Source organism: Symphalangus syndactylus, chromosome 7 (assembly GCF_028878055.3).
Source record: "Symphalangus syndactylus isolate Jambi chromosome 7, NHGRI_mSymSyn1-v2.1_pri, whole genome shotgun sequence".
Classification (NCBI taxonomy): Eukaryota; Metazoa; Chordata; class Mammalia; order Primates; family Hylobatidae; genus Symphalangus; species Symphalangus syndactylus.
Genome location: NC_072429.2, coordinates 126733172 through 126756268, shown reverse-complemented (window position 1 = coordinate 126756268; position 23097 = coordinate 126733172). Strand labels below are relative to the sequence as shown.

Here is a 23097-nt window from a genome sequence, read left to right as displayed (position 1 = left end):
ATCTAAGTTGGGAAGAGAGAAAGAGACCCTCGGGGTAGGGGCAGGGGTTGGGGCTAATGTCAAAATAAGGAGGATGAAAGGAAATGGCATTTATCAGTCACCAGTCACAAAGAAAACCCTTTTAATTTCCCACTTAATCCCCATGTATCCTCACAACCCCACAGACAGGTCTCATATCTGAAAGTTACAGAAACAGCAGCGTGAAGAGGGCGGGCACCTTGCCCAGTTTGTGTGGCTGAAGAGGGTGGACTTGAACCCAGGTCCATAAGACTGCAAGTCCCCTTGGGGGCCATCATCACACCACGGCCTGCCTCACTTTAGAATCTGGGCACGTTCTAGGCGCTCTGAGCTCCCGCTGTCTCAGGAGCTGGGGAGTTGGCCTCCTCGGAGAGAGGAAACTTTCCAGCACCCCATTCTGCTGAACCTGTCCTCTCCCACATCCCACAGCTCCATACATCCCATAATCACCACCTTTGTTCCAACTCCTCTTTAAAACCTGGATTAGCTGGGCTTCCGGGGAGGTCACGCTCCTGACTTTGGAATGCACTTCTGACTTTCTCAGAAGCAGGTCTCTACTCAAGTCACGCAGGCACATCTCACTAAGTAAACTTTGGCAGCCATCTAGCTTGCCCAAGGACTCTGGGTAAGTCCAAATTGAGGGGATGGGGCAAATGAAAGCGATGACAGCATGAATAGCCCACGACCAGAAGCAGGCACATCGGCTCTGCTCTGCTGTCACCCAAGCACCACGCAAGACAGGAGTTGTGGAAAACTGGCAGCAGGTGCTCTGGGGGCACCTAGGAGGTGACATGGTTCCCTCCTATGCCTGCTTAGAGGACAGATCCCACTTAGGCCCCATCGCATCAGAACTGGAGGGGCCAGGAGATGGGAAGAGTGTACGGGCAATGCTAATATCATCCAGGGAAAGGTAAAGGATGAAAGCGGGAGGAGATGAGAGGAAAGGGAGAGAAGGGGAAAGAAGGGAGCAGTTAAAATAAATACACAGGAGACATTCAAATTCACTGTATTAAAAACCTGTCAGAACAGCACTCCAGAAAAGAACCCTGACTTGGGGAACCTGAGTCCCCAGAGCTCTGTGGGAACTGGGTGACATTACAGCATTCATAGCAAGCCAAGTGTGAAACCACAAACATACACACACACACACACTGCTGTTTGGGGCGTGTGTGTGAATCACTGTATGTTTTCCAAGTGTCTCCATGGTGCAAGTCACAGTACTGGTCTCCTAAAAGGCTTCTCCCAGTCTTCCCCCCTAGGCCAGTGGCTCTCAAACCTGAGTATGCCTAAGCACCACCTGTGGACTTGCTACAATGCAGATCCAGAGGCCCACCCCTGTAACTCTGTTCAGTAAACCTGGCTGGGGGCGGCGGGCGGGGGGGGCGGGGGGCAGAGAGTGCCTATTTGCCAGGTCCCCCAGGTGAGGCAGGGGTGCCACAGAACTCCCCAGAGAAACCCTGTTTCAGAGGACTTACTGCTCAGAGAGCAAATCGGTCTCTCTTTCCAGCATGAGGCCTTGGAGACAAAAATGAGAATATGAGTGATGGTTGCTAAAAGGGAGAAGGAGGAGCCCACGACCTGCCCTTACTGAGCTCCATTCTGTGCTGAGCACAGGCCGGGTCCAAATACTCAGGGTCTCCCTTCCTCCCCACCCTCCCCTTGGAAGCAGTTGCTAGAAGCTTGTGCATATGAGCAGCTAAGGCTCCCCAGGGTGCCTTGTCCAAGGTCACTGAACTAGGAAATAGCAGAACTAGGAACTTCCCTTTGTCTCAGAGAAAAGAAAATGAAGAAAGGAGTACACTCTATATCATGGAGATGTGGAGCGGCTTAGAGGAGAAGAAGGAAATGGAAAAGAAAACAAAGAAAATAAATTATTGAGCACATATGACTTTGCACACTTGGCCACATCCCTTTAAATCCTTCAGTCCTTTACTATGCTTATTTCATAGACGAGGAACGGAGGCTCGAAATATGTCTAATGATGAAGTATTCCTCTTACAATCAGAAAACAACACGTGAAAAAGGGAGAGAAAGAAGAGAGAGAGAGAGAGAGACAGAGAGAGTGAGAGAGAGAGACAGAGAGGACACACACCTCTCCCTTCTTGCTATGGCCCCAGGAAGCAGGCCACCTCTGAGCACCCTCCTGGCTCTCACAAACCGTAACACCGGGAGGAAGAACAGACCCCAGCTGTGAGGAAGGGGACAATGTGCAACTTTCCACAGTCACTGGCTAAGGTGGGAAAGAGTTAAGACCAAAATCCAGCATCCCAATTTCTCCCCCAAACACCATAGAAAACTGAGTGCAACTAGCAATGACACTTATCATTATAGTAGAGGACGTTCCTCCACTGTAAATACACAGGCACCCAAGGGGTCACATCCAAAGAAGCACGCATGGTGAAAGGGCAACTGCACCTGCTCCAGCAGGCACAGTGCAGCCCAGGGCCACACACCAACACACACACACACACACACCTGGAGGCCAACCAAGACTGCAGGGCAAGGGAAGGGCCAGGTGGCAGGCCAAAAGTCAAAGATCAGTAGGCTTCCTGCAGGTGGGAAGGGTACCCACCAGGGATGTGAAGGAAGGGAAGGGTGGGCAAAAACCGTAAAGAGGATGAAAACCTTCTTTTGGGGAAGAAGGGGATCACACAACAAATTGAACTGCTTCACTTCTGTCTCAAACCTGATTCACAATCAGGTCAAAGGTAATACCCATTGCTAACATTCACAGTGCACATTTCAGATCAGAGACATTGCACACCAAGAATTTGAGTGTGGCTCAGACTCTCAACACCCCTGTTAGGAAGGTATCAGTCTCCTACTTGTGTTGCAGGTGACAAAACCATAGCAGCAGTCATATGGGTGGGAATAAAATGAACTGGGATTGAGGACCCACAGTCCAAGCTCTTAAACTTTTAGCTTCAGCTGCAACCATGCCTGATCTCTGGACATGGTGGATGTGTCATTCACTGATTCTCCTCTGGGCTTCTGTACCTGCTATTCCTCCAACTGTTACCCACCCTTGGTGAACTTCTACTCATCCTACAAAGCCCTTCTCCTCCTCTGTGCAGTCTTTCCCAATCTTCTCATTAACCCCTTGCGACTTTCAGCTGAATCCACTGCTGCCCCTTCCCCAGTGCTCCCATGGCATCATGACATTATCAAATTTAAATCCTAAGCCCGTCACTCTACTGTGTTGTTCACTCTAGCACTGCACCCCAAGATGCAGAACTGCATGTACTAAAACATGCAGGCTGTATTTTCTCCATAACCCTCGCCCCAAATTGAGCTGCCCTGAGCTTTGCATGTTCCCTTGAGTGTCTTACACAAAGCTGTGAGCAGCTTGAGGACAGTAACTACACAGCCTTAAATTCTATGTCTCCCAGATATAGGGCGCTTGGCTGCTTGGCAGCTACTGGTGCTCAATTAATGTTCACGCTGGGTATTCATCCACTAGACATTTACTGCACACCTATTGTATGTTAGTCACTGTGCTTGGCCAGAATGATGGAGCTCATTTTTAATGAAGAGATGGCAAAAGATTGCAAAGGAAAAATGGACAACACAGAATCATTGATTCATAGAGGCAGCAAAGTGGAGAAACGGAGCAAAGATTCTGTGGGGCAAAGGCCTCCTCTGGGAAGCCTAGGCTCTGAAATCTCCATAGCACACGTGCACCCTGCCTCTATTGCGTACTGTGTACACCAAGAGGGGTATTTAACATTTCTAAGTTTCACCTTCCTCCTCAGAAATTAACGACACCCTTTACTTCATAGGGCTGCTGGGAGGATAAAATGAGACAATCCATGCAAATTGCACGCCGGGTCCCTCCTACACAAAAAAAACATGCAATAGATATTAGCTACTATTGCTACCACCTAGTAGCTCAATACATGAAAGTGAAAGCTAGCCACGATGATTTTTCAGCAGCCAAGAATGCCCTTGAAGGATAAACATACTTTTGTGCTTCCAGAAGTTAGAAGGGGTCTCCTTCCTATTCATTTTCCAAATAAGGTTAAGAAAGTGTTACCCTTCAGTTAATTCCAGATGCCAAGTAATCCAGGGCTGTGCTTACCCAGCAGGTAAAAGAGCTGAAGGTAAATCAGGTGTGTGTCATGGGAATCTTCAGAAGGCTGCAAGGAGAAGCAGGCATTCAGGCTGAGCCTGCCCGGATTTCTGTAAAACCCTCAGGACACACCCAGAGGCCAGAGGCAGGCCCCTGTCTTGGGACACCATAGGCGCTCCAGGCTGGAAGCCTTCTGCCCCATGTCCTCACCTAACCCCAAGCAGAATAGCCAGAGCAGGCCAACACCAGCAAGTGAGAGGGCAGGAAAACAGGAGGAACCGTGCGGGGCTCGGGAAGAGAGAGCAGCTCAGTGGTGCAGTCAGCAAGAGAGGAGGAAATGCACAGGGCTGTCCCGTCACTTTGCTTTAATGTGTCTGGATTCCTAGAAGATCTGAAGCAAGGGGCAGGCGTGGGGACAAAGGATATATCTCAAACCCACAAAGGACCAGGGACCACTGTGGACATAATTTCATCAAAAGTCTGCTGTAACTCTCATAATGGCCTTTGACAGTGGCAAGACTATCCCCTATGTGAGACCTGAAACACTGAAATAATCAAGCTCGGATTCCAAGCCAGGGTTTTCTGGCTGCTTCCATTGAAATTCTCTGCCAAAGTTCAGGCATGACATTCTACGGAAAGGTCACTTCTACTTTTAATATTTCTGTAGTGTTTGAAGTTATTTTTAATGAACTTTTTATTTAATTTTTAATTTTTGTGTGTATACAGGCATATATATTTACAGGATACATGAGATATTTTGATACACTCACACAAAGCATAATAATCCCTTCAGGGTAAATGGGGCATCCGTTACCTCAAACATTTACCCTTTCTTTGTGTTAGGAACAATCCAATTAAACTCTTATTTACTTATTTATTTATTTGAGACGGATACTCTCTCTGTCACCCAGGCTGGAGTGCAGTGGCGCAATCTTGGCTCACTGCAACCTCCACCTCCTGGGTTCAAGCGATTCTCCCGCCTCAACCTCCCAAGTAGCTTGGGTCACAGGCACCCACCACCAAGCCTGGCTATTTTTGTATTTTTAGTAGAGATAAGGTTTCACCATGTTAGCCAAGCTGGTCTAGAACTCCTGACCTCAGTGATCTGCCTGCCTTGGCCTCTCAAAGTGCTGGGATTACAGGCATGAGCCACCGCACCCGGCATCTTTTAGTTTTTTGAGGGTTCTTTTGTTTTTGTTTTTTTGAGACGGAGTCTCACTCTTGTCGCCTAGGCTGGAGTGCAATGGCACGATCTCAGCTTACCGCAACCTCCACCTCCCGGCTTCAAGTGATTCTCCTGCCTCAGCCTCCAGAATAAGATTACAGGCACCCACCACCACACCTGGCTAATTTTTTTTGCATTTTTAGTAGAGACAGGGTTTCGCCATGTTGGCCAGGTTGGCCTTCAATTCCTGACCTCAGGTGATCCGCCCGCCTCGGCCTCCCAAAGTGCTGGGATTACAGTGAGCCACTGCGCTCAGCCAGTTATTTTTAAACGTACAATATATTATTGTTGACTGTACTTCTAATACAATCAGAAAAGAAAGTACAGATGCTTCGCTGGGTTTTGTTTTTGAATCAGCATCTGGCACCAGAACTTGCAGATATTCCTCTCTGGGTGTGGGAACAGTTCCTGGATATGGGTCAAAAAACACCACCAAAGAGCTGTATCTTGATCTCTTCTCCTCACAGTTGATGTCATGCCCTACCCTGAGAGGCAGTCACATACTTTACCAGATTCTGGTGGACTCTGCCTAAGGACAGACAAGCAGAGGGCCCCTGGACACCGGGAGTCCAGCGCATCCCTTCCTCAGCAGCAAAATTTGCAAAGACCTCATCAGCTGTGCCGACATCACACAAACCTAGGATGTGAAGCATCCCTCTCCTCACTAATGTCTATTTGATACAAAAGTTTTCATATCCACTCCCCTACATTCCCATGAGTAAAAAACACATTTATTCTGAGATTTGCCATCCCCTGAGAGGGCTCCTGGGCATCGCGTCAGCAAAAAGGTAGTTGTATGTGCTAACTCCAGGCCAAAATGTGGAGGAGTGTCACTTATACGCAGTGTCCCTGTCCCACACAGCCCCTCCTGGTGCTCTCCCTGGAGAGGCACACAGCCGGCAGTAACCATTCCTCTGCATTGCGTGTTTTAGATTTGCTCTCTGTCTTTATTTTTTTCTTGCAGAGGAGGTAGATAGGGCATGGTTTTCAACCCACTCACAAGGTGATCTGGAATATAGTCCAGGAGGACAGGAATTAATTCAGCATTTCACCCTCTGAACTTCCTGCCCTCCCTAGTCACTGGACAGAGAGGAGAAGGAGGAGGCAGAAAGGAGACCTGACTGTGGCCGTCACAGAGTTAATAGGACACACGGCATATTCAGCAACACTACTCATCACTTTGGCAAACAGTATAAATAATAAGGGCTCACATTTTCAGGCTGCATGCTGGGGCTTTACATGCATCATCGCATTTAATCATTGCCTTGACTCAGACAACTTTGCAAGTAAGGTCACTGAGGCCCAGAAATGTTAAGCCATCTGCCCAAGATCTCATAGCTAGTAAGTGGGAGAAGGTGCTTCCTCTAGCTGAAGAGGATGTTTGTCTAGACATTTCAAGAGCTCCCAGAGCTCTGAATGCAGAATGAAATGTCCAGTTCTACAGATACTTCATCTTTCCTTCATTCAGTAAATATTTACCAAGTAGTCCTACGTAAAGGGAGGGAGTGCTGCTCATTCTCCCGCTCCACTTCCCTCAACCCCCAAAGGGTATTTGGTTCTGTATTGGCTACTGTCTTACTTTTCTGAGGGCAGCCATAACAAATTGCTACAAACTGGGTGGCTTACATCAGCAGAAATGCATTCTCTCACAGTTCTGGGGACTAGATTTCCAAGATCAAGGTGTCAGCAGGACTGTGCTCCCTCCGAAGGCTCCATGAAAGATCCTTCCTTGCCTCTTTCTGGCATCTGGTGGCTTCCTGCAATCCTTGGAGCTCCTTGGCTTGTAGCTGCATCACTCTAATCTCTGCCTCTGTGGTCACATGGCCTTTTCCCTGTATCTCCACAAATCCTTCTTTCCTATGTCCCTCTCTACTCCTCTAAGGACACGGGTCATTGGCTTTAGCCCCCACCCTAATGCAATATGATATCATCTTAAGTAATGACATCTAAAAAGACCCTATGTCGGCCAGGCATGGTGGCTCGTGCCTGTAACCCCAACACTTTGGGAGGCCAAGACAGGAGGATCACTGAAGGTCAGGAGTTTGAGACCAGCCTCGCCAACATGGTGAAACCCTGTCTCTAGTAAAAGTACAAAAATTAGCCAAGTGTGGTGGCAGGTGCCTGTAATCTCAGCTACTCGGACGGCTGAGGCAGGAGAATAGCTTGAACCCAGGAGGCAGAGGTTGCAGTGAGCCGAGATCACGCCACTGCACTCCTTCCTGAATGACAGAGCGAGACTCCATCTCAAAACAAAAACAAAAACAAAAACCCTACGTCCAAATAATGCCATGTTCTGAAGTTCATACAGGCTTGAATTTTGGGGGGACACTACTCAATCCAGTACCATTGTTTACTATGTTCTTCTACTATAAGGTAAAATTTGTAAATGACAAACATTCTCAAGCTTGCAGGTTATGAAGTAGCAGGGAACAGTAGAAACAACCAGGCCCTTAAGGTCTCAGAAAAACAAGAGGCGGGAAAGAGCCTAATGGGAAACAGTTGGTGTTGTCTACCATCTTCTTTGTCCCTTCAACTTATGATATTAGTCCAACACTGCAAAGCTCAATACTAAGTAATAAGACTGCAATACATATTTGAAAGCATTAGCATCATTTTGTTTTTTTAATAATAAAGAATAGGCCGAGCGTGGTGGCTCACACCTGCAATCCCAGCATTTTGGGAGGAGGAGGTGGGTGGATCACCCGAGGTCAGGAGTTCAAGACCAGCCTTGGCAACATGATGAAACTCCCTCTCTACTAAAAATACAAAAATTAGCCGGCTGTGGTGGCGCATGCCTGTAATCCGAGCTACTCAGGAGGCTGAGGCAGGAGAATCGCTGGAACCTGGGAGGTGGAGGTTGCAGCGAGCCGAAATCGCACCATTGCACTCCAGCCTGGGCAACAGAGCGAGACTCCATCTCAAAATAAATAAATAAATAAACAAATAAATAAATAAAGAATAATAATGCCAACTTCATGATTTACTAACAGCTGCTTAAATAATTCATTGTAATTGTAACAATATGGAACTTGCAAAATTGTTGAGTCCACCCTGAACCAGACCCCTAAGCCTCCAGTCAGTATCATCTCTGCCATCTACAGCTTCCTAAGCTGCTTGTTATTGACTTTGGTCCAGCAGAAGCAACTCCTGAATACCAAAGTGTGTCTGAAGATCACAGTAGTGCCTGTGGGTTTGTTTTTGGGAAATTTTAAGTAATTCTTAAAGTCTGAGAAACTTTTAAAAAGTAAAGAGATAATACATATATATATATGTACATTAAAAGGAAGGAGAAATAATAGGATGCAATATTTTACACACAGGACCATTAAAAAAAAACCTGTGGGCCAGATGCGGTGACTCACACCTGTAATCCCAGCACTGTGGGAGGCCTAGGAGGGTGGATAACCTGAGGGTGGATAACCTGAGGTCAGGAGTTGGAGACCAGCCTGGCCAACATGGCGAAAACCCATCTCTACTAAAAATACAAAAAAAAATTAGCTGGGTGTGGTGGCATGCACCTGTAACCCCAGCTACTCTGGAAGCTGAGGCACGAAAATTGTTTGAACCCAGGAGGTCGGGGTTGTAGTGAGCCGAGATCATGCCATTGTACTCCAACCTGGGCAATAGAGTGAGACTCTGTCTCAACAAAAAAACAAAAACAAAACAAAAAAAAAAACTGTGATTCAAGTGATAGGAAATCGGTAAAATCAACTATATGCTTGGATTCTGGAAATGAGCACTATTGCATTTCTGGGTGGTGGAACTCGTGTTTTAAATTACCTTCTTTTCAGGGAGTAGGGAATGCCATAGACCCTGAGGCCTTATAGCTCAGAGAGCTGGCGCTAAGGTGGACCCTAACCTCTCTGTCTTCCCACCACCTCGCAGAACTGCTCTAGGATTAAATTAAATGAGTTAATATTTGCAAAGGACTTAGAAGAGTTACCTAGCTTCTAGAAGGACTATAGAATTCTTTGTTAAGCAAAATAAATATCTATTTCATAATAAGAAAAGATTATTTTTAAAGTCAAGGAAAAAAACACTGTCAGACAAGGACAGAGGGATCACAGAAGAAGGAGCCTCAAGCCCCGGTGGCTGTGCTGTTGCCTCTTGTTATGTTTTCCTTTGATAATAGTTGAGATGGACGTCCTGCCCTCAGTGAAGGCATACTTCAGATTCAGCAGGAGGCAGCAACAGTGATTTTATTAGGGGGCAGAGGGTGAGTGACCTAGGGCCTCTGGGACATTTTCATCCGGAGATGCTCCATAAAGCATGACATCTCAGATCTTAGCTTCAGGTCTCAGATTTCCCAGTCCCCTTCTCCCCACCCCACTGGCCACCATGCCTCTGCATCCCCCAACATAACTGCATAAAAAATGAGGCTGCACAGCCACAGGGGCTGTCCTCGAAGTTCATTTTTCACCTTCAATCAAGGCCAGCCCAGAAGGCATTACCATCCCAATAGCCCAGCCTTTGTCAGAGAGGAAGGCAGAGTGAGGACGGAAAAGCAGGGAGTAAGTGCTGGTTCAGCAGAGCCCTCCCCAGCGGAGCATCTTCCAGAAGCATCGCTCATTGTTATTCCAACCAGGTGTCAGCAAGCTGGCCAAGCCCGGGATACTGCCGAGGAATGTGCACATCAAGATCAGAGATAATTCCCCCCACAAAATTCCTCACCTCCCACCCTCTAACTGCAGAGGAGTAAATGGGGGTGTTCCAGGCAGAGGAGCTGACGGATCTCCTTTGCACAAAAAAGGACTGCCAGGCTGTGGTGGCTTGGACTCCTCCTCCTCCACCCTCCCAGGCCAAGTGTGCCCCTCCCCCTTCTTCATTCCTGACAGCCTGACCTTGGCTGAGGCCAAACACATGCCCGGGCAGCATCCCCGGCCATTCCTAGCATTCTGGGCAAGCAAGCCTGAGGAAGGCCGCAGGCAGGTCTTGAGCAGAACTGAGACGGGCATCTGAGGCCAGCTAAGCCAGGCCCTAGGTGGAAACCACTTGGTAGAGCTTCACCATTCAGGCGAGCAGCCCAGGCACTGCCCAGCTGATGACTTGGGTTTCAAGCCATGCTCTACAGTGAATCAGTGAATGCAAGCCTTACACACAAACACATATAGCATTAGTGCAAACTCCTCACAGGCGCAAGGAGCCTTCCTCTAACACGGCCCAAGGCTCGCTGATGGTGTGCTTACCTGGCATAATGTGTAGCATCTGCGGAGGGTCGGCGGACGGGAGGCAAGGTCTGCCTAGGTCTCAGAGCCCAAGATCTTCCCTGTGTACTAATATGAATGCACAGACAATACATAACAGTCTGGTCTCCTGCAGTGATGCCTGCCTTCACCAGTGATTAACTGAGCCTCCAACACAAACTAAGGTCTCTGCACTGCTTCTGCCACTGCTCTGTCACCATCCCGGAACCCATCAGATAGCAAGTTCCTCTCTCCATCCCCTATCCCCTTCCTCCTGCGACCACCCCATGCTCACCCAGCCCACCCCTGTCTCTATTAGATAAGGCTACTCCTCCAGGCCTCCTTCATTCCTCTGATGCTGAAGGAGAGGGAGTGGGAGGGGACACTGAGGGAAGGCAGGACGTCCCAGTGCCTATGATCCAAGAGCGGGACAATCTGCCAGCAGGTCAGCAGTGGGCCTCAGCTCAGAGAGCACCAGCATCTCTGTCATCTGGCCCCTACCCTGCCACATCCTATTCCTGTGGGTCAGGGGCAGGAAAGAAGACCCAGGGGCAGCTATGCTCCCTACCCAGATAGCTCACGAGGTCCCATCAGCAGGAGTTGGGATACGTGTCATGGAAAACCACGAAGGTGCTGGGCCCAGAGCAGGGGCACAGCCAGCAGATATGATGAGCTGGAGGAGTAGGTCGTCTGGGGCCTAAGGGTACTTGTAAAGAGCTCCTGAGAATGCCAATACACCAACAATTCAAACAGCAGGGCAGGAGGGGAAGGGGTCCCTAAGGCACCATCACGCCATCCTGTCCAGGCAGCCAGAGGCAGGGCTGGACTGTCAGAGGGAGAAGCCATGGGCGTGTGATATTTATGCAAGTCCCTTTATCTCGCTGATCTACAAACCCTGCCTACTTAAGCCATCCCTGCCAGGTCACCAGGCAGCTTCAGAGGCCCAACTCACTGACGATCACACCCAAACAAGGGTTTGCCTGCCAGTGCCACACTCAAAGGACATTTCCCTTGGACTGCCCTCAGCTCCCACTCCCCACAGGCTGGACACCAGGCTGGCCATCAAATGCTGCATCCATCGCATTCACTTCCTAGGGCTGCTGGAACAAACTAGTACAAACTCAGCGGCTTAAATCCACCCACATTTATTATGATACAGTTCTGAAAATACAAAGTTCAAAGTGGGTCTCACCAAGTGTTAGCAGGACTGTGTTACTTCCTGAAGGTTCTGGGGGAGTTCCTATTTCCTTGCCTTTTCCAACTTCTAGGGACTCTTATTCCTTGTCTCATGGCTCCTTCCTCTGTCCTCAAAGCCAGCAATGTTACTTGTCACCTCACATGTTTCTGAACCTGTCTTCTGCCTCTCTCGCCCACTTGTAAGGACTCTGTGATGAGACTGGGCCCTCTGAATAATCTAAAAGAATCTCCCTCTTTTAAGGTCAGCTTTAATTCCACCTGTGACTTTAATTTCCCTTCTCTGTATGGCATATGACATCCTCATGTTCCAGAGATCAGGATGCGAACCTCTTTGGGGGAAGCATAATTCTGTCTGCCACACCCAGGTTTATCCCCATCCTCAGGCTGCTGTTCAATATCTGCAAAGCCCCCAGATTGGCATCTACCACCTTGTCCTTCTGAAAAAGCCAGGACCATCCTGATTCCAGTGACCCCTGGATGATTTCAACCACCTCCCCATCCTGAGAATCCTCATCCAGATTGAGGTACAGTAATGTGGTGCCCACTTCAGGATGAAGAAATAGTGGCAAGAGACTCGCCCAGGGCCACACAGCTCTAAGAATGAGATGTGGGATTGGAACACTGGTGTTCAAGCAGGCCTGCTGTCTACAGCCCCATATGAATCTCAAGCACTCAGACTAGTTCTGGTCTTAGATCCTCTTAGCCAGGTCCCTCTAGGACAAGATGGCCTCTGTCACCTCCATCTGGTGCTTTGGTAGACAAGAGGACCTCTATCTCTAGTTCCCGCTGCCTCCACTGAGAATTTCTCTGTGTTAGAAATATCCTGGCTGGGCGCGGTGACTCATACCTGGAATCCCAGCACTTTGGGAGGCTGAGGCGGGTGGATCACGAGGTCAGGAGATCGAGACCATCCTGGCTAACACGGTGAAACCCCATCTGTACTAAAAATACAAAAAAATTAGCCAGGTGTGGTGGTGGGCGCCTGTAGTCCCAGCTACTTGGGAGGCTGAGGCAGGAGAATGGCGTGAACCCAGGAGGTGGAGCTTGCAGTGATCCAAGATCGCGCCACTGCACTCCAGCCTGTGTGACAGAGCGAGACTCTGTCTCAAAAAAAAAAAAAGAAAGAAAGATGAAAGAAAGAAAGAAAGAAAGAAAGAAAGAAAGAAAGAAAGAAAGAAAGAAGAAAGAAAGAAAGAAAGAAAGAAAGAAAGAAAGAAAGAAAGAAAGAAAGAAAGAAAGAAAGAAAGATCCTGCCACATTCAACACAGGTCCGTGTGAAAAGCAACAGGTAAAGAATAAAAGAAGCGGGGGGTGGGAGAGAAATCAAAATTTATTGAATGCTTGCCAAGGGCCAGGAGCAGGCATCCAGTTACTGAATCTTGCCCACAAACCCTGACAGCAGGCCTCCTTAGCTCCATTTTACAGACAGGAGGCTGAGGCTCCCAGAGATTGGAAGCATGCCTAAACTCATGCAGCGGGGGACTGGCAGGGCCCCAGTTCCAGCTGGCAGGGTCTCTCCCCTCCCCAGGTCTCCTTCATCCCTGCCCACCCAGGAACCCAGCATTCTAACCCACACTGAACTGACCTGACCCCTTCACCCCACGTAACCTTTCTTTCCTGCTCCACCTCCACTGCAAACCACATCCCACCTGCAGCTTCTCTGGCCTGGAGCTTGATTGGTTTCAAGCTTCAGTTTGTGAGGAAAGAGGCTTCTTTCCCCTTGGATGGCAGGCCCAGGAAAGCCATACAGGGTTTAGGGCAGGGATGTGCCAATCACCTGGAAGCCAGTCCCAACCTTTCCCCTACATCTCGCTCCATCCGCGCTGAGCCAAAATAACCTGGACTCAGTGATGCCAGCGGGCACAGGGGCAAAGGCCTGGCACCTCAGCAACTGTTACCACTCTCATCCAGGCACCAAAGCAAAGCCCTGGCCACAGGTACACAGGGTCCTGGGGGATCCAGCTTGAAGGTGGGCCCAGACACCGGGTCCCAGATCTGCCAGGTCCAAGCTGGGGGGCCTCAGGCAAATCATTCTACCCCTCTGGGCTTTGACTTCCAAGCCAGCACTGTGCTAAGGGCTGCGGCAACACTTACCAAATGATAAAAGAGACATGATCGATGTCCTTAGCAGAGAAGCTGACACTACACAACTGTTCACACAAGCACACACCTAAGTAAGAAATTGCAATTGGTGCGACAAAGGAGAAGTCCACCCCTAACCCCAACAGCTAATTTAGGGGTTTAAGGTGGGGCTCCCAGAAGAGATGACTTTTAAACTGACACCTGAAGTTAGTAGGATTTTTTGTTTATGAAGACGGAAGGGAAGAAAGAAGTTCCTTGGCAAATGCCACTCACTTGAGAACATTTAAAACTGGCAACTGGCCAGACACGGTGGCTCATGCCTGTAATCCCAACACTTTGGGAGGCTGAGGTGGAAAGATCATGAGGTCAGGAGTTCAAGACCAGCCTGGCCAACATAGTGAAACCCCATCTCTACTAAAAATGCAAAAAATTAGCTGGCGCAGTGGCAGACACCTGTAATCCCAGCAACTCGGGAGGCTGAAGCAGGATAATTGCTTGAACCCAAGAGGCGAAGGTTACAGAGAGCCGAGATCATGCCACTGCACTCCAGCCTGGGTGACAAAGCAAGACACGGTCTCAAAAAATAAATAAATAAATAAATAAATAAATAAATAAATAAATAAAACTGGCAACTGCCCAGATTAATGGGGCAAATCCTTGTATTCACTTGCAAAGCATGGTTTGGTATCACAATCAGATGCAGATTTGTAAAGAAATGTCCCCCATAGAAATGGAGGCGTCGATTCCAGAGACAGGATGCCTAACAAAGGGGACTTACTGTGGAGCACCCCGGTTCCACCATCTGCAAAATTCACAAGTTAATCAAGACAGATCTTACAAATCAATGAGAAAAAAATTGCTAACACCCCAAAGGAAATGACCAGTTAACAAACACAAATAAGCCATAAACATGAAAAGCTCGCCAACCACACCAGTAGTCAAAGAAAAGCAACTTTATAACAAGATAGTTCCCCTCATGTTTTAAGAGTTTGCTGCAGGCCGGGCACAATGGCTCAACCCATAATTCCAGCATTTGGGGAGTCCAGGATTGCCCGAGGCCAGGAGTTTGAGACCAGCCTGGTAACATAGTGAGACCTCGTGTGTACAAAAAATATTTTAAAATTAGCTGGGCATAGTGGTGTGCACTGTGGGAGGCTGAGTTGGGAGAATCTCTTGAGCCCGGGAGGTCTAAGCTATGAACTATGAACTGAGCTATGAACGTATCATTGCAATCCAGCCTGGGTGAAAAAGCGAGACCCTGTCTCTAAAAAATAAAAATTAAAAGTTAATTTTTTTTTTTTTTGAGACGGAGTCTCACCTGTCTTTCAGGCTGGAGTGCAGTGGTATGATCTCAGCTTACCGCAACCTCTGCCTCCTGGGTTCAAGCAATTCTCCTGCCTCAGCCCCCTGAGTAGTTGGGATTATAGGCACCTGCCACCATGCCTGGCTAATCTTTGTATATTTAATAAAGATGGGGTTTCACCATGTTGGCCAGGCTGGTCTCGAACTCCTGACCTCAAGTGATCCACCCACCTTGACCTCCCAAAGTGCTGGGATTACAGGCATGAGCCACCGCGCCCAGCCAGAAAAGTTAAAAATTTTTAAAAAGAGTTTGCTGCAGTAATTAGAATGCTCACACTATTGGAGGCTGCCTCAGCAAGCCCTAACATTGTCTGTGGAGTGGTGACTGGTTAAAGATTCCTCAACAGCAACCTGGGAATGCATCAGGACCCTATTAAATTCCTGGGGTGTGGGTGGCTCTGCCAAGAAAACAATCAGAGACACATGAAAAGGTTTATACCTTGCAACAGGTAAAAGCAGAGGAAATCTGAAAGCTCCTAAGGACCGACTTGGCTGATGATTAGCAATGACAATGACAATAATACCAGTAGCAGGCAGCATGCGCCCAGTTCCTGCTCTGTGCCTGGTACTAGTGAGGGACTTTGACAACTTTCTTCAACTCATCCTCACAACAACCCCATGTAGAAGGGGTTCTTATTTTCCCATTTTACAGAGAAGAAAAACCTACTTATGGAGTACCTTTCCTGTACAGGTGCATAATGAAATATGGAAAAGATACTCAAAACAAGTTTTTAAAACTTTAAAAGACATAGGGGAGATGGTCATAATATAATATTAAGTAAAAAAAAAAAAAAAAAAGTCAAGAACAAAACCATCTGGAAGCAAGACAACAAGATGTTACGGGTGACTATTGCTAAGTGTCGGAATGATGGGTGATAATTACGAGTGATCTATATTTGATCAATTTTTAGCAGAGGCAGGGTTTTGCCATGTTGGCCAGGCTGGTCTCAAACTCCTGACCTCAGGTGATCCACCTGCCTTGGCCTCCCAAAGTGCTGGGATTACAGGTGTGAGCCATGGCGCCCAGCCTGCACCCATGCTTTTGTCCAAAGTCCTAGTCATTGACCTGTTTGAGAAGTGGCTCCCATCAGAAACAAGTGGCCCAACTGTGCCACTTGAAACTCTGTCTCAATAAAAAAGGATAGTTAGTTGGAAGCCTGGCTAGGTGGAAGGCTGGTTAGATGAAAGGGTGGCTGGGTGGAATAAAATATAGAAGAATGATTGGGAGAAAAAAACATGGAAGGGTAGAAGGAAAAACAGAAGCATAGGAGAAAGGGGATATTGAGGTGAAATCATCAGGAAGAGGTGAGGTAATAGGGTCCCAGGCAACACGATATCAGTACACCAAGGAGGAGGGAGGCTGGGGACACGTCCGCAGTGGCCTCCCAAGTTCATGCCTCTACCATGGGTCATAAGCCACCATTCTGGGCATGTTTCAATGTGAAAGACACTCTTCAAGGAGCCCCTTGCCCTTGAGAAGGTCACCGAGTAGGAGGGAGGGAAATGGCCACCTGGCCAAGTGCTAAACTGCACAGGAGACAGAAAGCTCACAGTTGTCGCCTTGTCTTCTCTTTTTTTTTTTTTTTTTTTTTGAGATTGGGTCTTGCTCTGTCACCCAGGCTGGAGTGCAGTGGCATGATCTCGGCTTACTACAACCTCCACCTCCTGGGTTCAAGAGATTCTTCTGCCTCAGCCTTCCGAGTAGCTGGGATTACAGGCACGTGCCACCACACCCAGCTAATTTTTTTGTATTTTTAGTAGAGACGGGGTTTCACCATGTTGACCAGGCTGGTCTTGAACTCCTGACCTCGTGATTCGCCCACCTCGGCCTCCCAAAGTGCTGGGATTACAGGCCTGAGCCACCATGCCCAGCTGCCTTGTCTTCTCTACAGGACTGCCTGTCAGCAAAGCATCAACCTGGTGAATCTCCCCCATGGTACTCCCTGAGCTCCAAAGCTCCGAGAAACAGCTTTCCCCCAAATGCTCCTCTCTGGAATGCTCAGCCCTGTCCTTGCCTTCTGAAGATGCCTTCGAGAAGACTTTGGTTCTGGTGGTTCCTGGCAGAGGAGCAGCCTGTTGCTGGTCCCACACTGCACCCCAGCGCCCAGAGCCGGAAGCCGATTCTGCCAGGAGCTGGCCTCCTGCGCCAGCACCTCCGCCGCCAGGACCTGCTCCTCGCCTTCTGGAGCAGCCTGGTGGTTCTAGGAAGTGGCCCTGCCCAGAAGCACACACGCCGTTCCTGGTAGCCCTGGAGCGTCATCAGTTCTCATCACTGCTGGCAGCCGCAGCCAGTCACAGGGTCCGTGTGAAAGGAGGTGTTCACGGGGCTTGATGTCACAGCATTATTCCTGGGGCTCACCACACCCAGGTGGAGATGACACACGAAAGGAGGGAAGAGAAAGTAATCTCCCCTCAGGATCTGTGTGACTCAGCCTCTGCTTGTAGAGACAAAGAAACAAATGACGGCCAAGGGCCTCTGTGCATGAGAATCTCGTGCAACTACCTTTGACCTAGATGGTATCATCCCCATTTTACAGACAAGGCGATTGAGGCCAGGACACATTCAATGAATAGCAGTACCGAGATTCAACCCCAGGTGACTGTAAAGCCCAAATCTGACTCCTGCACAGATTTCTCCAAGGTCAGCATGGCCCCGAGCCTGCTCCGTTTAGACAGAAGCCATGACGGGATTCCACAGGACCAGGGCAGTCAGGACCCTGGCAGGGAGTCAGACCTGTGTGAATAGTTCGCAGGCCAGCAGTGGATATTTCTGTCCCTACCTCATAGCTTCTTATGTGAGCTTACTGTCTGTGCCATGTTTGCTACTTAATTATTTAGGAGGAGCAGTCTAGGGTCATAGGAAGGAAGCAAGCTCCAAAAACAGAGACCAGAGTTCAAGTTTGGAGTCTGCCATGGCGTGATATGAGCAAGCTGCTTCATCTACCTGTTGTTCCTCAATAAAAGGTCATGCCCGGCATGAGGTGGGCACCCAAATACATTGTTCCTAGTCTTTCTTCATCTGCCTCACAAGATAAGAAGCCCAGACCTGGTTGTTCTGTATGTTCTAAGAATACAAGAACACAGGCAGTTGAAGAGCCAAGCCTACAAACAAAATTGTCCAAAATGAGACAGCCAACTACAGACAAGCATAAGAAGGTTGTGAGGAAGAAAATACTCAATTTCCCTCACTTTAGAGTGCCATTACAAACGAGCCTTCAGGCCAGGTGTGGTGGCTTATGCTGGTAATCCCAGCACTTTGGGAAGCTAAGGCGGGAGAATCACTCCAGCTCTGGAGTTGAAGACCAGCCTGGGCAACATAGCAAGACCCTGTCTCTACAAAAAGTGAAAAAATTAGTCAAGTGTGGTGGCACACACCCAAAGTCCCAGCTATTCAGGAGGCTGAAGCACGAGAATCATTTGAGCCCGGTAGCTCAAGGTTACAGTAAGCTATGATAGCGCCACTGCTCTCCAGCCTAAGCAAGACCCTGTCTCAAAAAAAAAAAAAAAAAGAATCATGAAGTGTAGTCACAAGAGAAAAAGAAAAAAAGAGAAACCAAGTGGTGACTCAAAGTCACAGAACTGCTTGCTGTACATTAGCAGATTTCATAGAAAGCTACTATAATGGCCACCATCTATGGGCCAGTTGCAGTTCCAGAAATCCTTGTACAATAATCATTCCTTTACAGAAGACAGGCTTGAAATTTTCCATCAAAAATAGAAAGTCCACTTTGACATCTGGCCTTTTGGCCAATATTTAAGATGCCTGTTTTCAAAAAGTGCCCACGTTAAAACTTGTCTCCATATCACACACAAGCATTCTGCAGAGGGTAACCTATGCCCAAACCGAAACCTCAAGACCATCTTTTATTTTATTTATTTATTTATTTATTTATTTATTTATTTATTTATTTTTTGAGACAGTCTCACTCTGTCACCCAGGCTGGAGTGCAATGGCACAATATCCACTCACTGCAACCTCCGCCTCCCAAGTTCAAGTGATTCTCCTGCCTCAGCCTCCCTAGTAGCTGAGATTATAGGCGCCTGCCACCATGCCCGGCTAATTTTTGTATTTTCAGTAGAGACATGAAATACACCAAGTTGTAGTTCACCATGTTGGACCAGCTGGTCTTAAACTCCAGACCTCAAATGATCCAGCCGCCTTGGCCTCCCAAAGTGCTGTGATTATAGGCGTGAGCCACCACATCCAGCCTAAGACCACCTTTCTGGTGACAAGTTTGAATCTTTGGGGATTTCTCACACCAAAGATGATAACTGAAGAATCATGGATCCCTGACAGCACTCCAAAGATTCTGAACATTCAACTCCATTCTCTTTACTTCTTTAACTCTCATTTCCTCTCTTCTCAACCCAGAGTTTAACTTCATCACAGTCCACCATACGAATCAGAGCACTTTGAAGATTCATTTGAAGATGGTTTCAACTCACAAAAGAAAACACAAATTATTTAATATCCATTCATTCATTTGACCAATATTTATGAAACTTCTCCCATGTGTCAGGCAATGCCAGGAGAGGGGAGAACATGAGGATAAAAAAGCAATAAACAATGTCAGAAAAGGTGGATGCTCCTCCCTATCTGTCCCTAATTGTTTTTGTTTTGTTTTGTTTTGTTTTGTTTTTTGAGGCAGTCTCACTCTGTCACCTAGACTAAGTGCAGTGGTGTGATCACTGCACACTGCAGCTTCCAACTTCAGAGCTCAACCAATTCTCCCATCTCCTTCTCTTTCACCTACTGAGTAGCTGGGACTATAGGCACACACCACCATGCCCAGCTAATTTTTTATTTTTTGTAGAGATGGGGCCTCACTATGTTGTCCAGGCTGGTCTCAAACTCCTAGACATACTCCATCCTCCTGCCTCAGCCTTTAAAATTGCTGGGATTACAGGCAGAAGCCACCATGCCCCAGCCTGTCCCTAACTGTTGAGAGTCCCTGGGGGAACCGAGCTGCCTCTTCTTATAACCAATGTCATCAAGAGCCCAAAAGAGGTCTTATTCATCTCAGTATCCCAGTACAATGTAGGCACATGGTAAGCACTCTCAATTATTATATTACTATTATTATTATTTTTTAGGCAGGGTCCTGCTCCGTCTCCCAGGGTGGAGTGCAGTGGCAAAATGTTGGCTCACTGCAACTTCTTCCTCCCATGTTCAAGCAATTCTCCTGCCTCAGCCTGTTGAGTAGCTGGGATTACAGGTGCCTGCCACCAGGCTCAGCTAATTTTTGTATTTTTAGCAGAGACAGGATTTCGCCGTGTTGGCCAGGCTGGTCTCGAACTCCTGACCTCAAGCAATCCACCTGCCTCAGCCTCCCAAAGTGCTGGAATTACAGGCATGAGCCACCACGCCCAGCCCTCAGATTATTTTAGCCTCAGCTTCAGTAACTAATCTATCAAATGGGATGACACAAGGATGGAAGGTTTCCCTCCTCACCCCAGGCACAGCAGTTAGGAGATCACTCTAGGCCTAAATGTTAGCCTTGCTCCTGACTGGCTGTGTAGCCAGGACCAGTTACTGTGACTCTCTAAACCTTAATATCCTTATCTATTGAATGGGGATAATGACAATACTCCACTGTCATTTACTTACTTAGTCTTCAAGAAAAACTCCATTTTAGTCCTCAACAAAAACTCCATTGAGTTAATATAGCTGGCTGGGGCCAGGCACAGTAGCTCATGCCTGTAATCCCAGCACTTTGGAAGGCCAAGGCAGGAGGATCACCTGAGGTTGGGAGTTCGAGACCAGCCTGACCAACATGGAGAAACCCCATCTCTATCAAAAATACAAAATTACCTGGGCGTGGTGGCAGGCGCCTGTAATCCCAGCTACTTAGGAGGCTGAGGCAGGAGAATCGCTTGAACCTGGGAGGGAGAGGTTGCAGTGAGCCAAGTTCATGCCATTGCAATCCAGAGCAAGACTCTGTCTCAAAAATAAAAGAAAAAAAAATATATATATATGTATGTACAGCTGGCTGGAAGCACTTAGAGTCTTAGGCCTGCCACATAGTGTCTATAAAAGCCTTCCCAGGACACCCAGCCACCTTTCCCAGCCACCCCAGCATACCCCCTAAGCCCTACACATCACATGCCCCATCAAAGCTCTCCACACACCAAAAGGACACTCATCCTTTTGTCCACACATTGGGTGGAGGGCAGGTGTGGAAATTCATCCTTTCAGGGAAGAGGGGTGCCCACTCTCATTTTTCTAGAAACATAGAGTCCTCAAGTTTCTTGCTCTACTTTTGATAAAGATGTAGACACAAGAAATATTTCTCATCTCTCTTTTCTAAAAGAATAAAAACGGAATGAACTTGAATATAAATGGCAACGTCAGGTGGCCTGGTCAGGGAGGGGCAAGATTATGGAGAAGGGAGTGGGGCATGACCAGGGGACGCTGCTTGTGGGCTCCGGCCAGGGTGGCTGCACAGGTGTGAGGCCCCCACCCCTACCGGCCATACCTTTCATGCCTCCGCTCCCCACAAGGGAAGCCCAAAATTTTCATTTTCACACGAGGTCTATCCATTTTTACAGGTTAGTGATTAGTTCAAAGGACAATTGTTTCAAACACAGGCCCAAGAAAAACGCTGTCCTGAGCAACCTCGCTGGTGGGGGTTCCCACTCAGTCCTCTGAGGCCTTAGATGACGGGAGTTCACAGGGAAAGGTGCTCTCCAGTCTCTCCTGGGGAGTGTGTTACGAATGCAGATTCCAATCCCCTCACCCACTTGTCCCCTTCCCGGGAGAGAGAAGGGGCTACACTTTAGAAACACTGCTCTAGTCCAGTGTCTGCCAGGGCCAGCAGAAATGACCCCCCCAAAGCTACCTGACTAAAGGACCGTGAAGCTGGAACCTGAACCCTAAGAGGGTTTCTCTAAGGCCAGAGGCACCTTACAGCCTCAACAAGGGTTTCCCCTTGGGGTCAGTGAGCCATCCAATTTCTGCACACCAGGACCCATTTCCATCCCCCAAGCTCCAGACACTAACCCTTAGGGGTCCTTACAGCCAAGGCCCCCAGCTGCTTCTCCATCCACCTCTGCGATGAAATCCCTCAGGGCTTCACCAGCTCAATCCACAATGACAGCAGGACTCCTAAGAACACTTTTGTTTCCCCTTAATAGTTGGCTTCCTGAACTGCAGACAGCTATGGTCCTTAGGGAAGATTCCAGCAGCCACGTGGGAGAAAGAGAGACAGAGAGGAGAGAAACCTAACTTGAATCGGGTAGTTTAAAATAGTAAACTGAGTCACACAGTTCTAGGGTCAAATCCCAGACATGCTGCTTTCTAACTCTGTGCCTCTGAGTCAGTATCTTCTCCTACTACACCTTCAGTTTCTTCAACTGTGAAATGAGTATAAGGACAGCATCAGCATCTTTGGGTCAGGACAAGAATTCACAACCTCAGTGCACACTGAGCATGCTACCCTGTGCCAATGGATAAATGGTATTCCTGCCCCTGCTTCTTCATGGTACCGGGTAGATTCTCAAGGTCATTTCAAGACACTCACAAAATATGCAAGACACAGGAGATGTGTATGCTCTTCCTGTGGCCCTGCCAGGACACGCGACCCAGCCCTCTTCTCCCGAAATCTTGCCTGGTTCACTCCTGCCTGGACTTGCTGAATCATTGCCCTGGCTGCTTTCCTGTAACTCGGCTGCTGACTTGAACTGAACTCTTCGATGCTGGATCCTGTAAGGCGGACCAAGATTGAGGAATGTATCTCCGAATGCCTGGCATCCAGCTACAGTTCTGTAAAATACCCAGGGTGCGAAAGACCTAGAGTGTCTCTCTAGCATCAGAGAGGGTCACATGACAATTTGGGACCCCTTTAAATGCTCTGAGGGACAGGAAAGCCCAAGAGGGTCCCACAAGGCACTCACTGTCCAGTCCAGGGCTGCACTGTGACTCAGAGGCCTTACTGCTGAGCGATGACTCAGCGGCCTAGTGC

The 23097-nt window shown here is 48.2% G+C and overlaps 1 protein-coding gene across 1 annotated transcript in view; it reads right to left on the bottom strand.

The window, feature by feature from the left end:
• The window catches only part of LOC134737084 (uncharacterized), a 311572-nt gene that overhangs the window by 222210 nt on the left and 66265 nt on the right, over nt 1-23097 (bottom strand). The gene's annotated exons all lie outside the window — the stretch shown is intronic.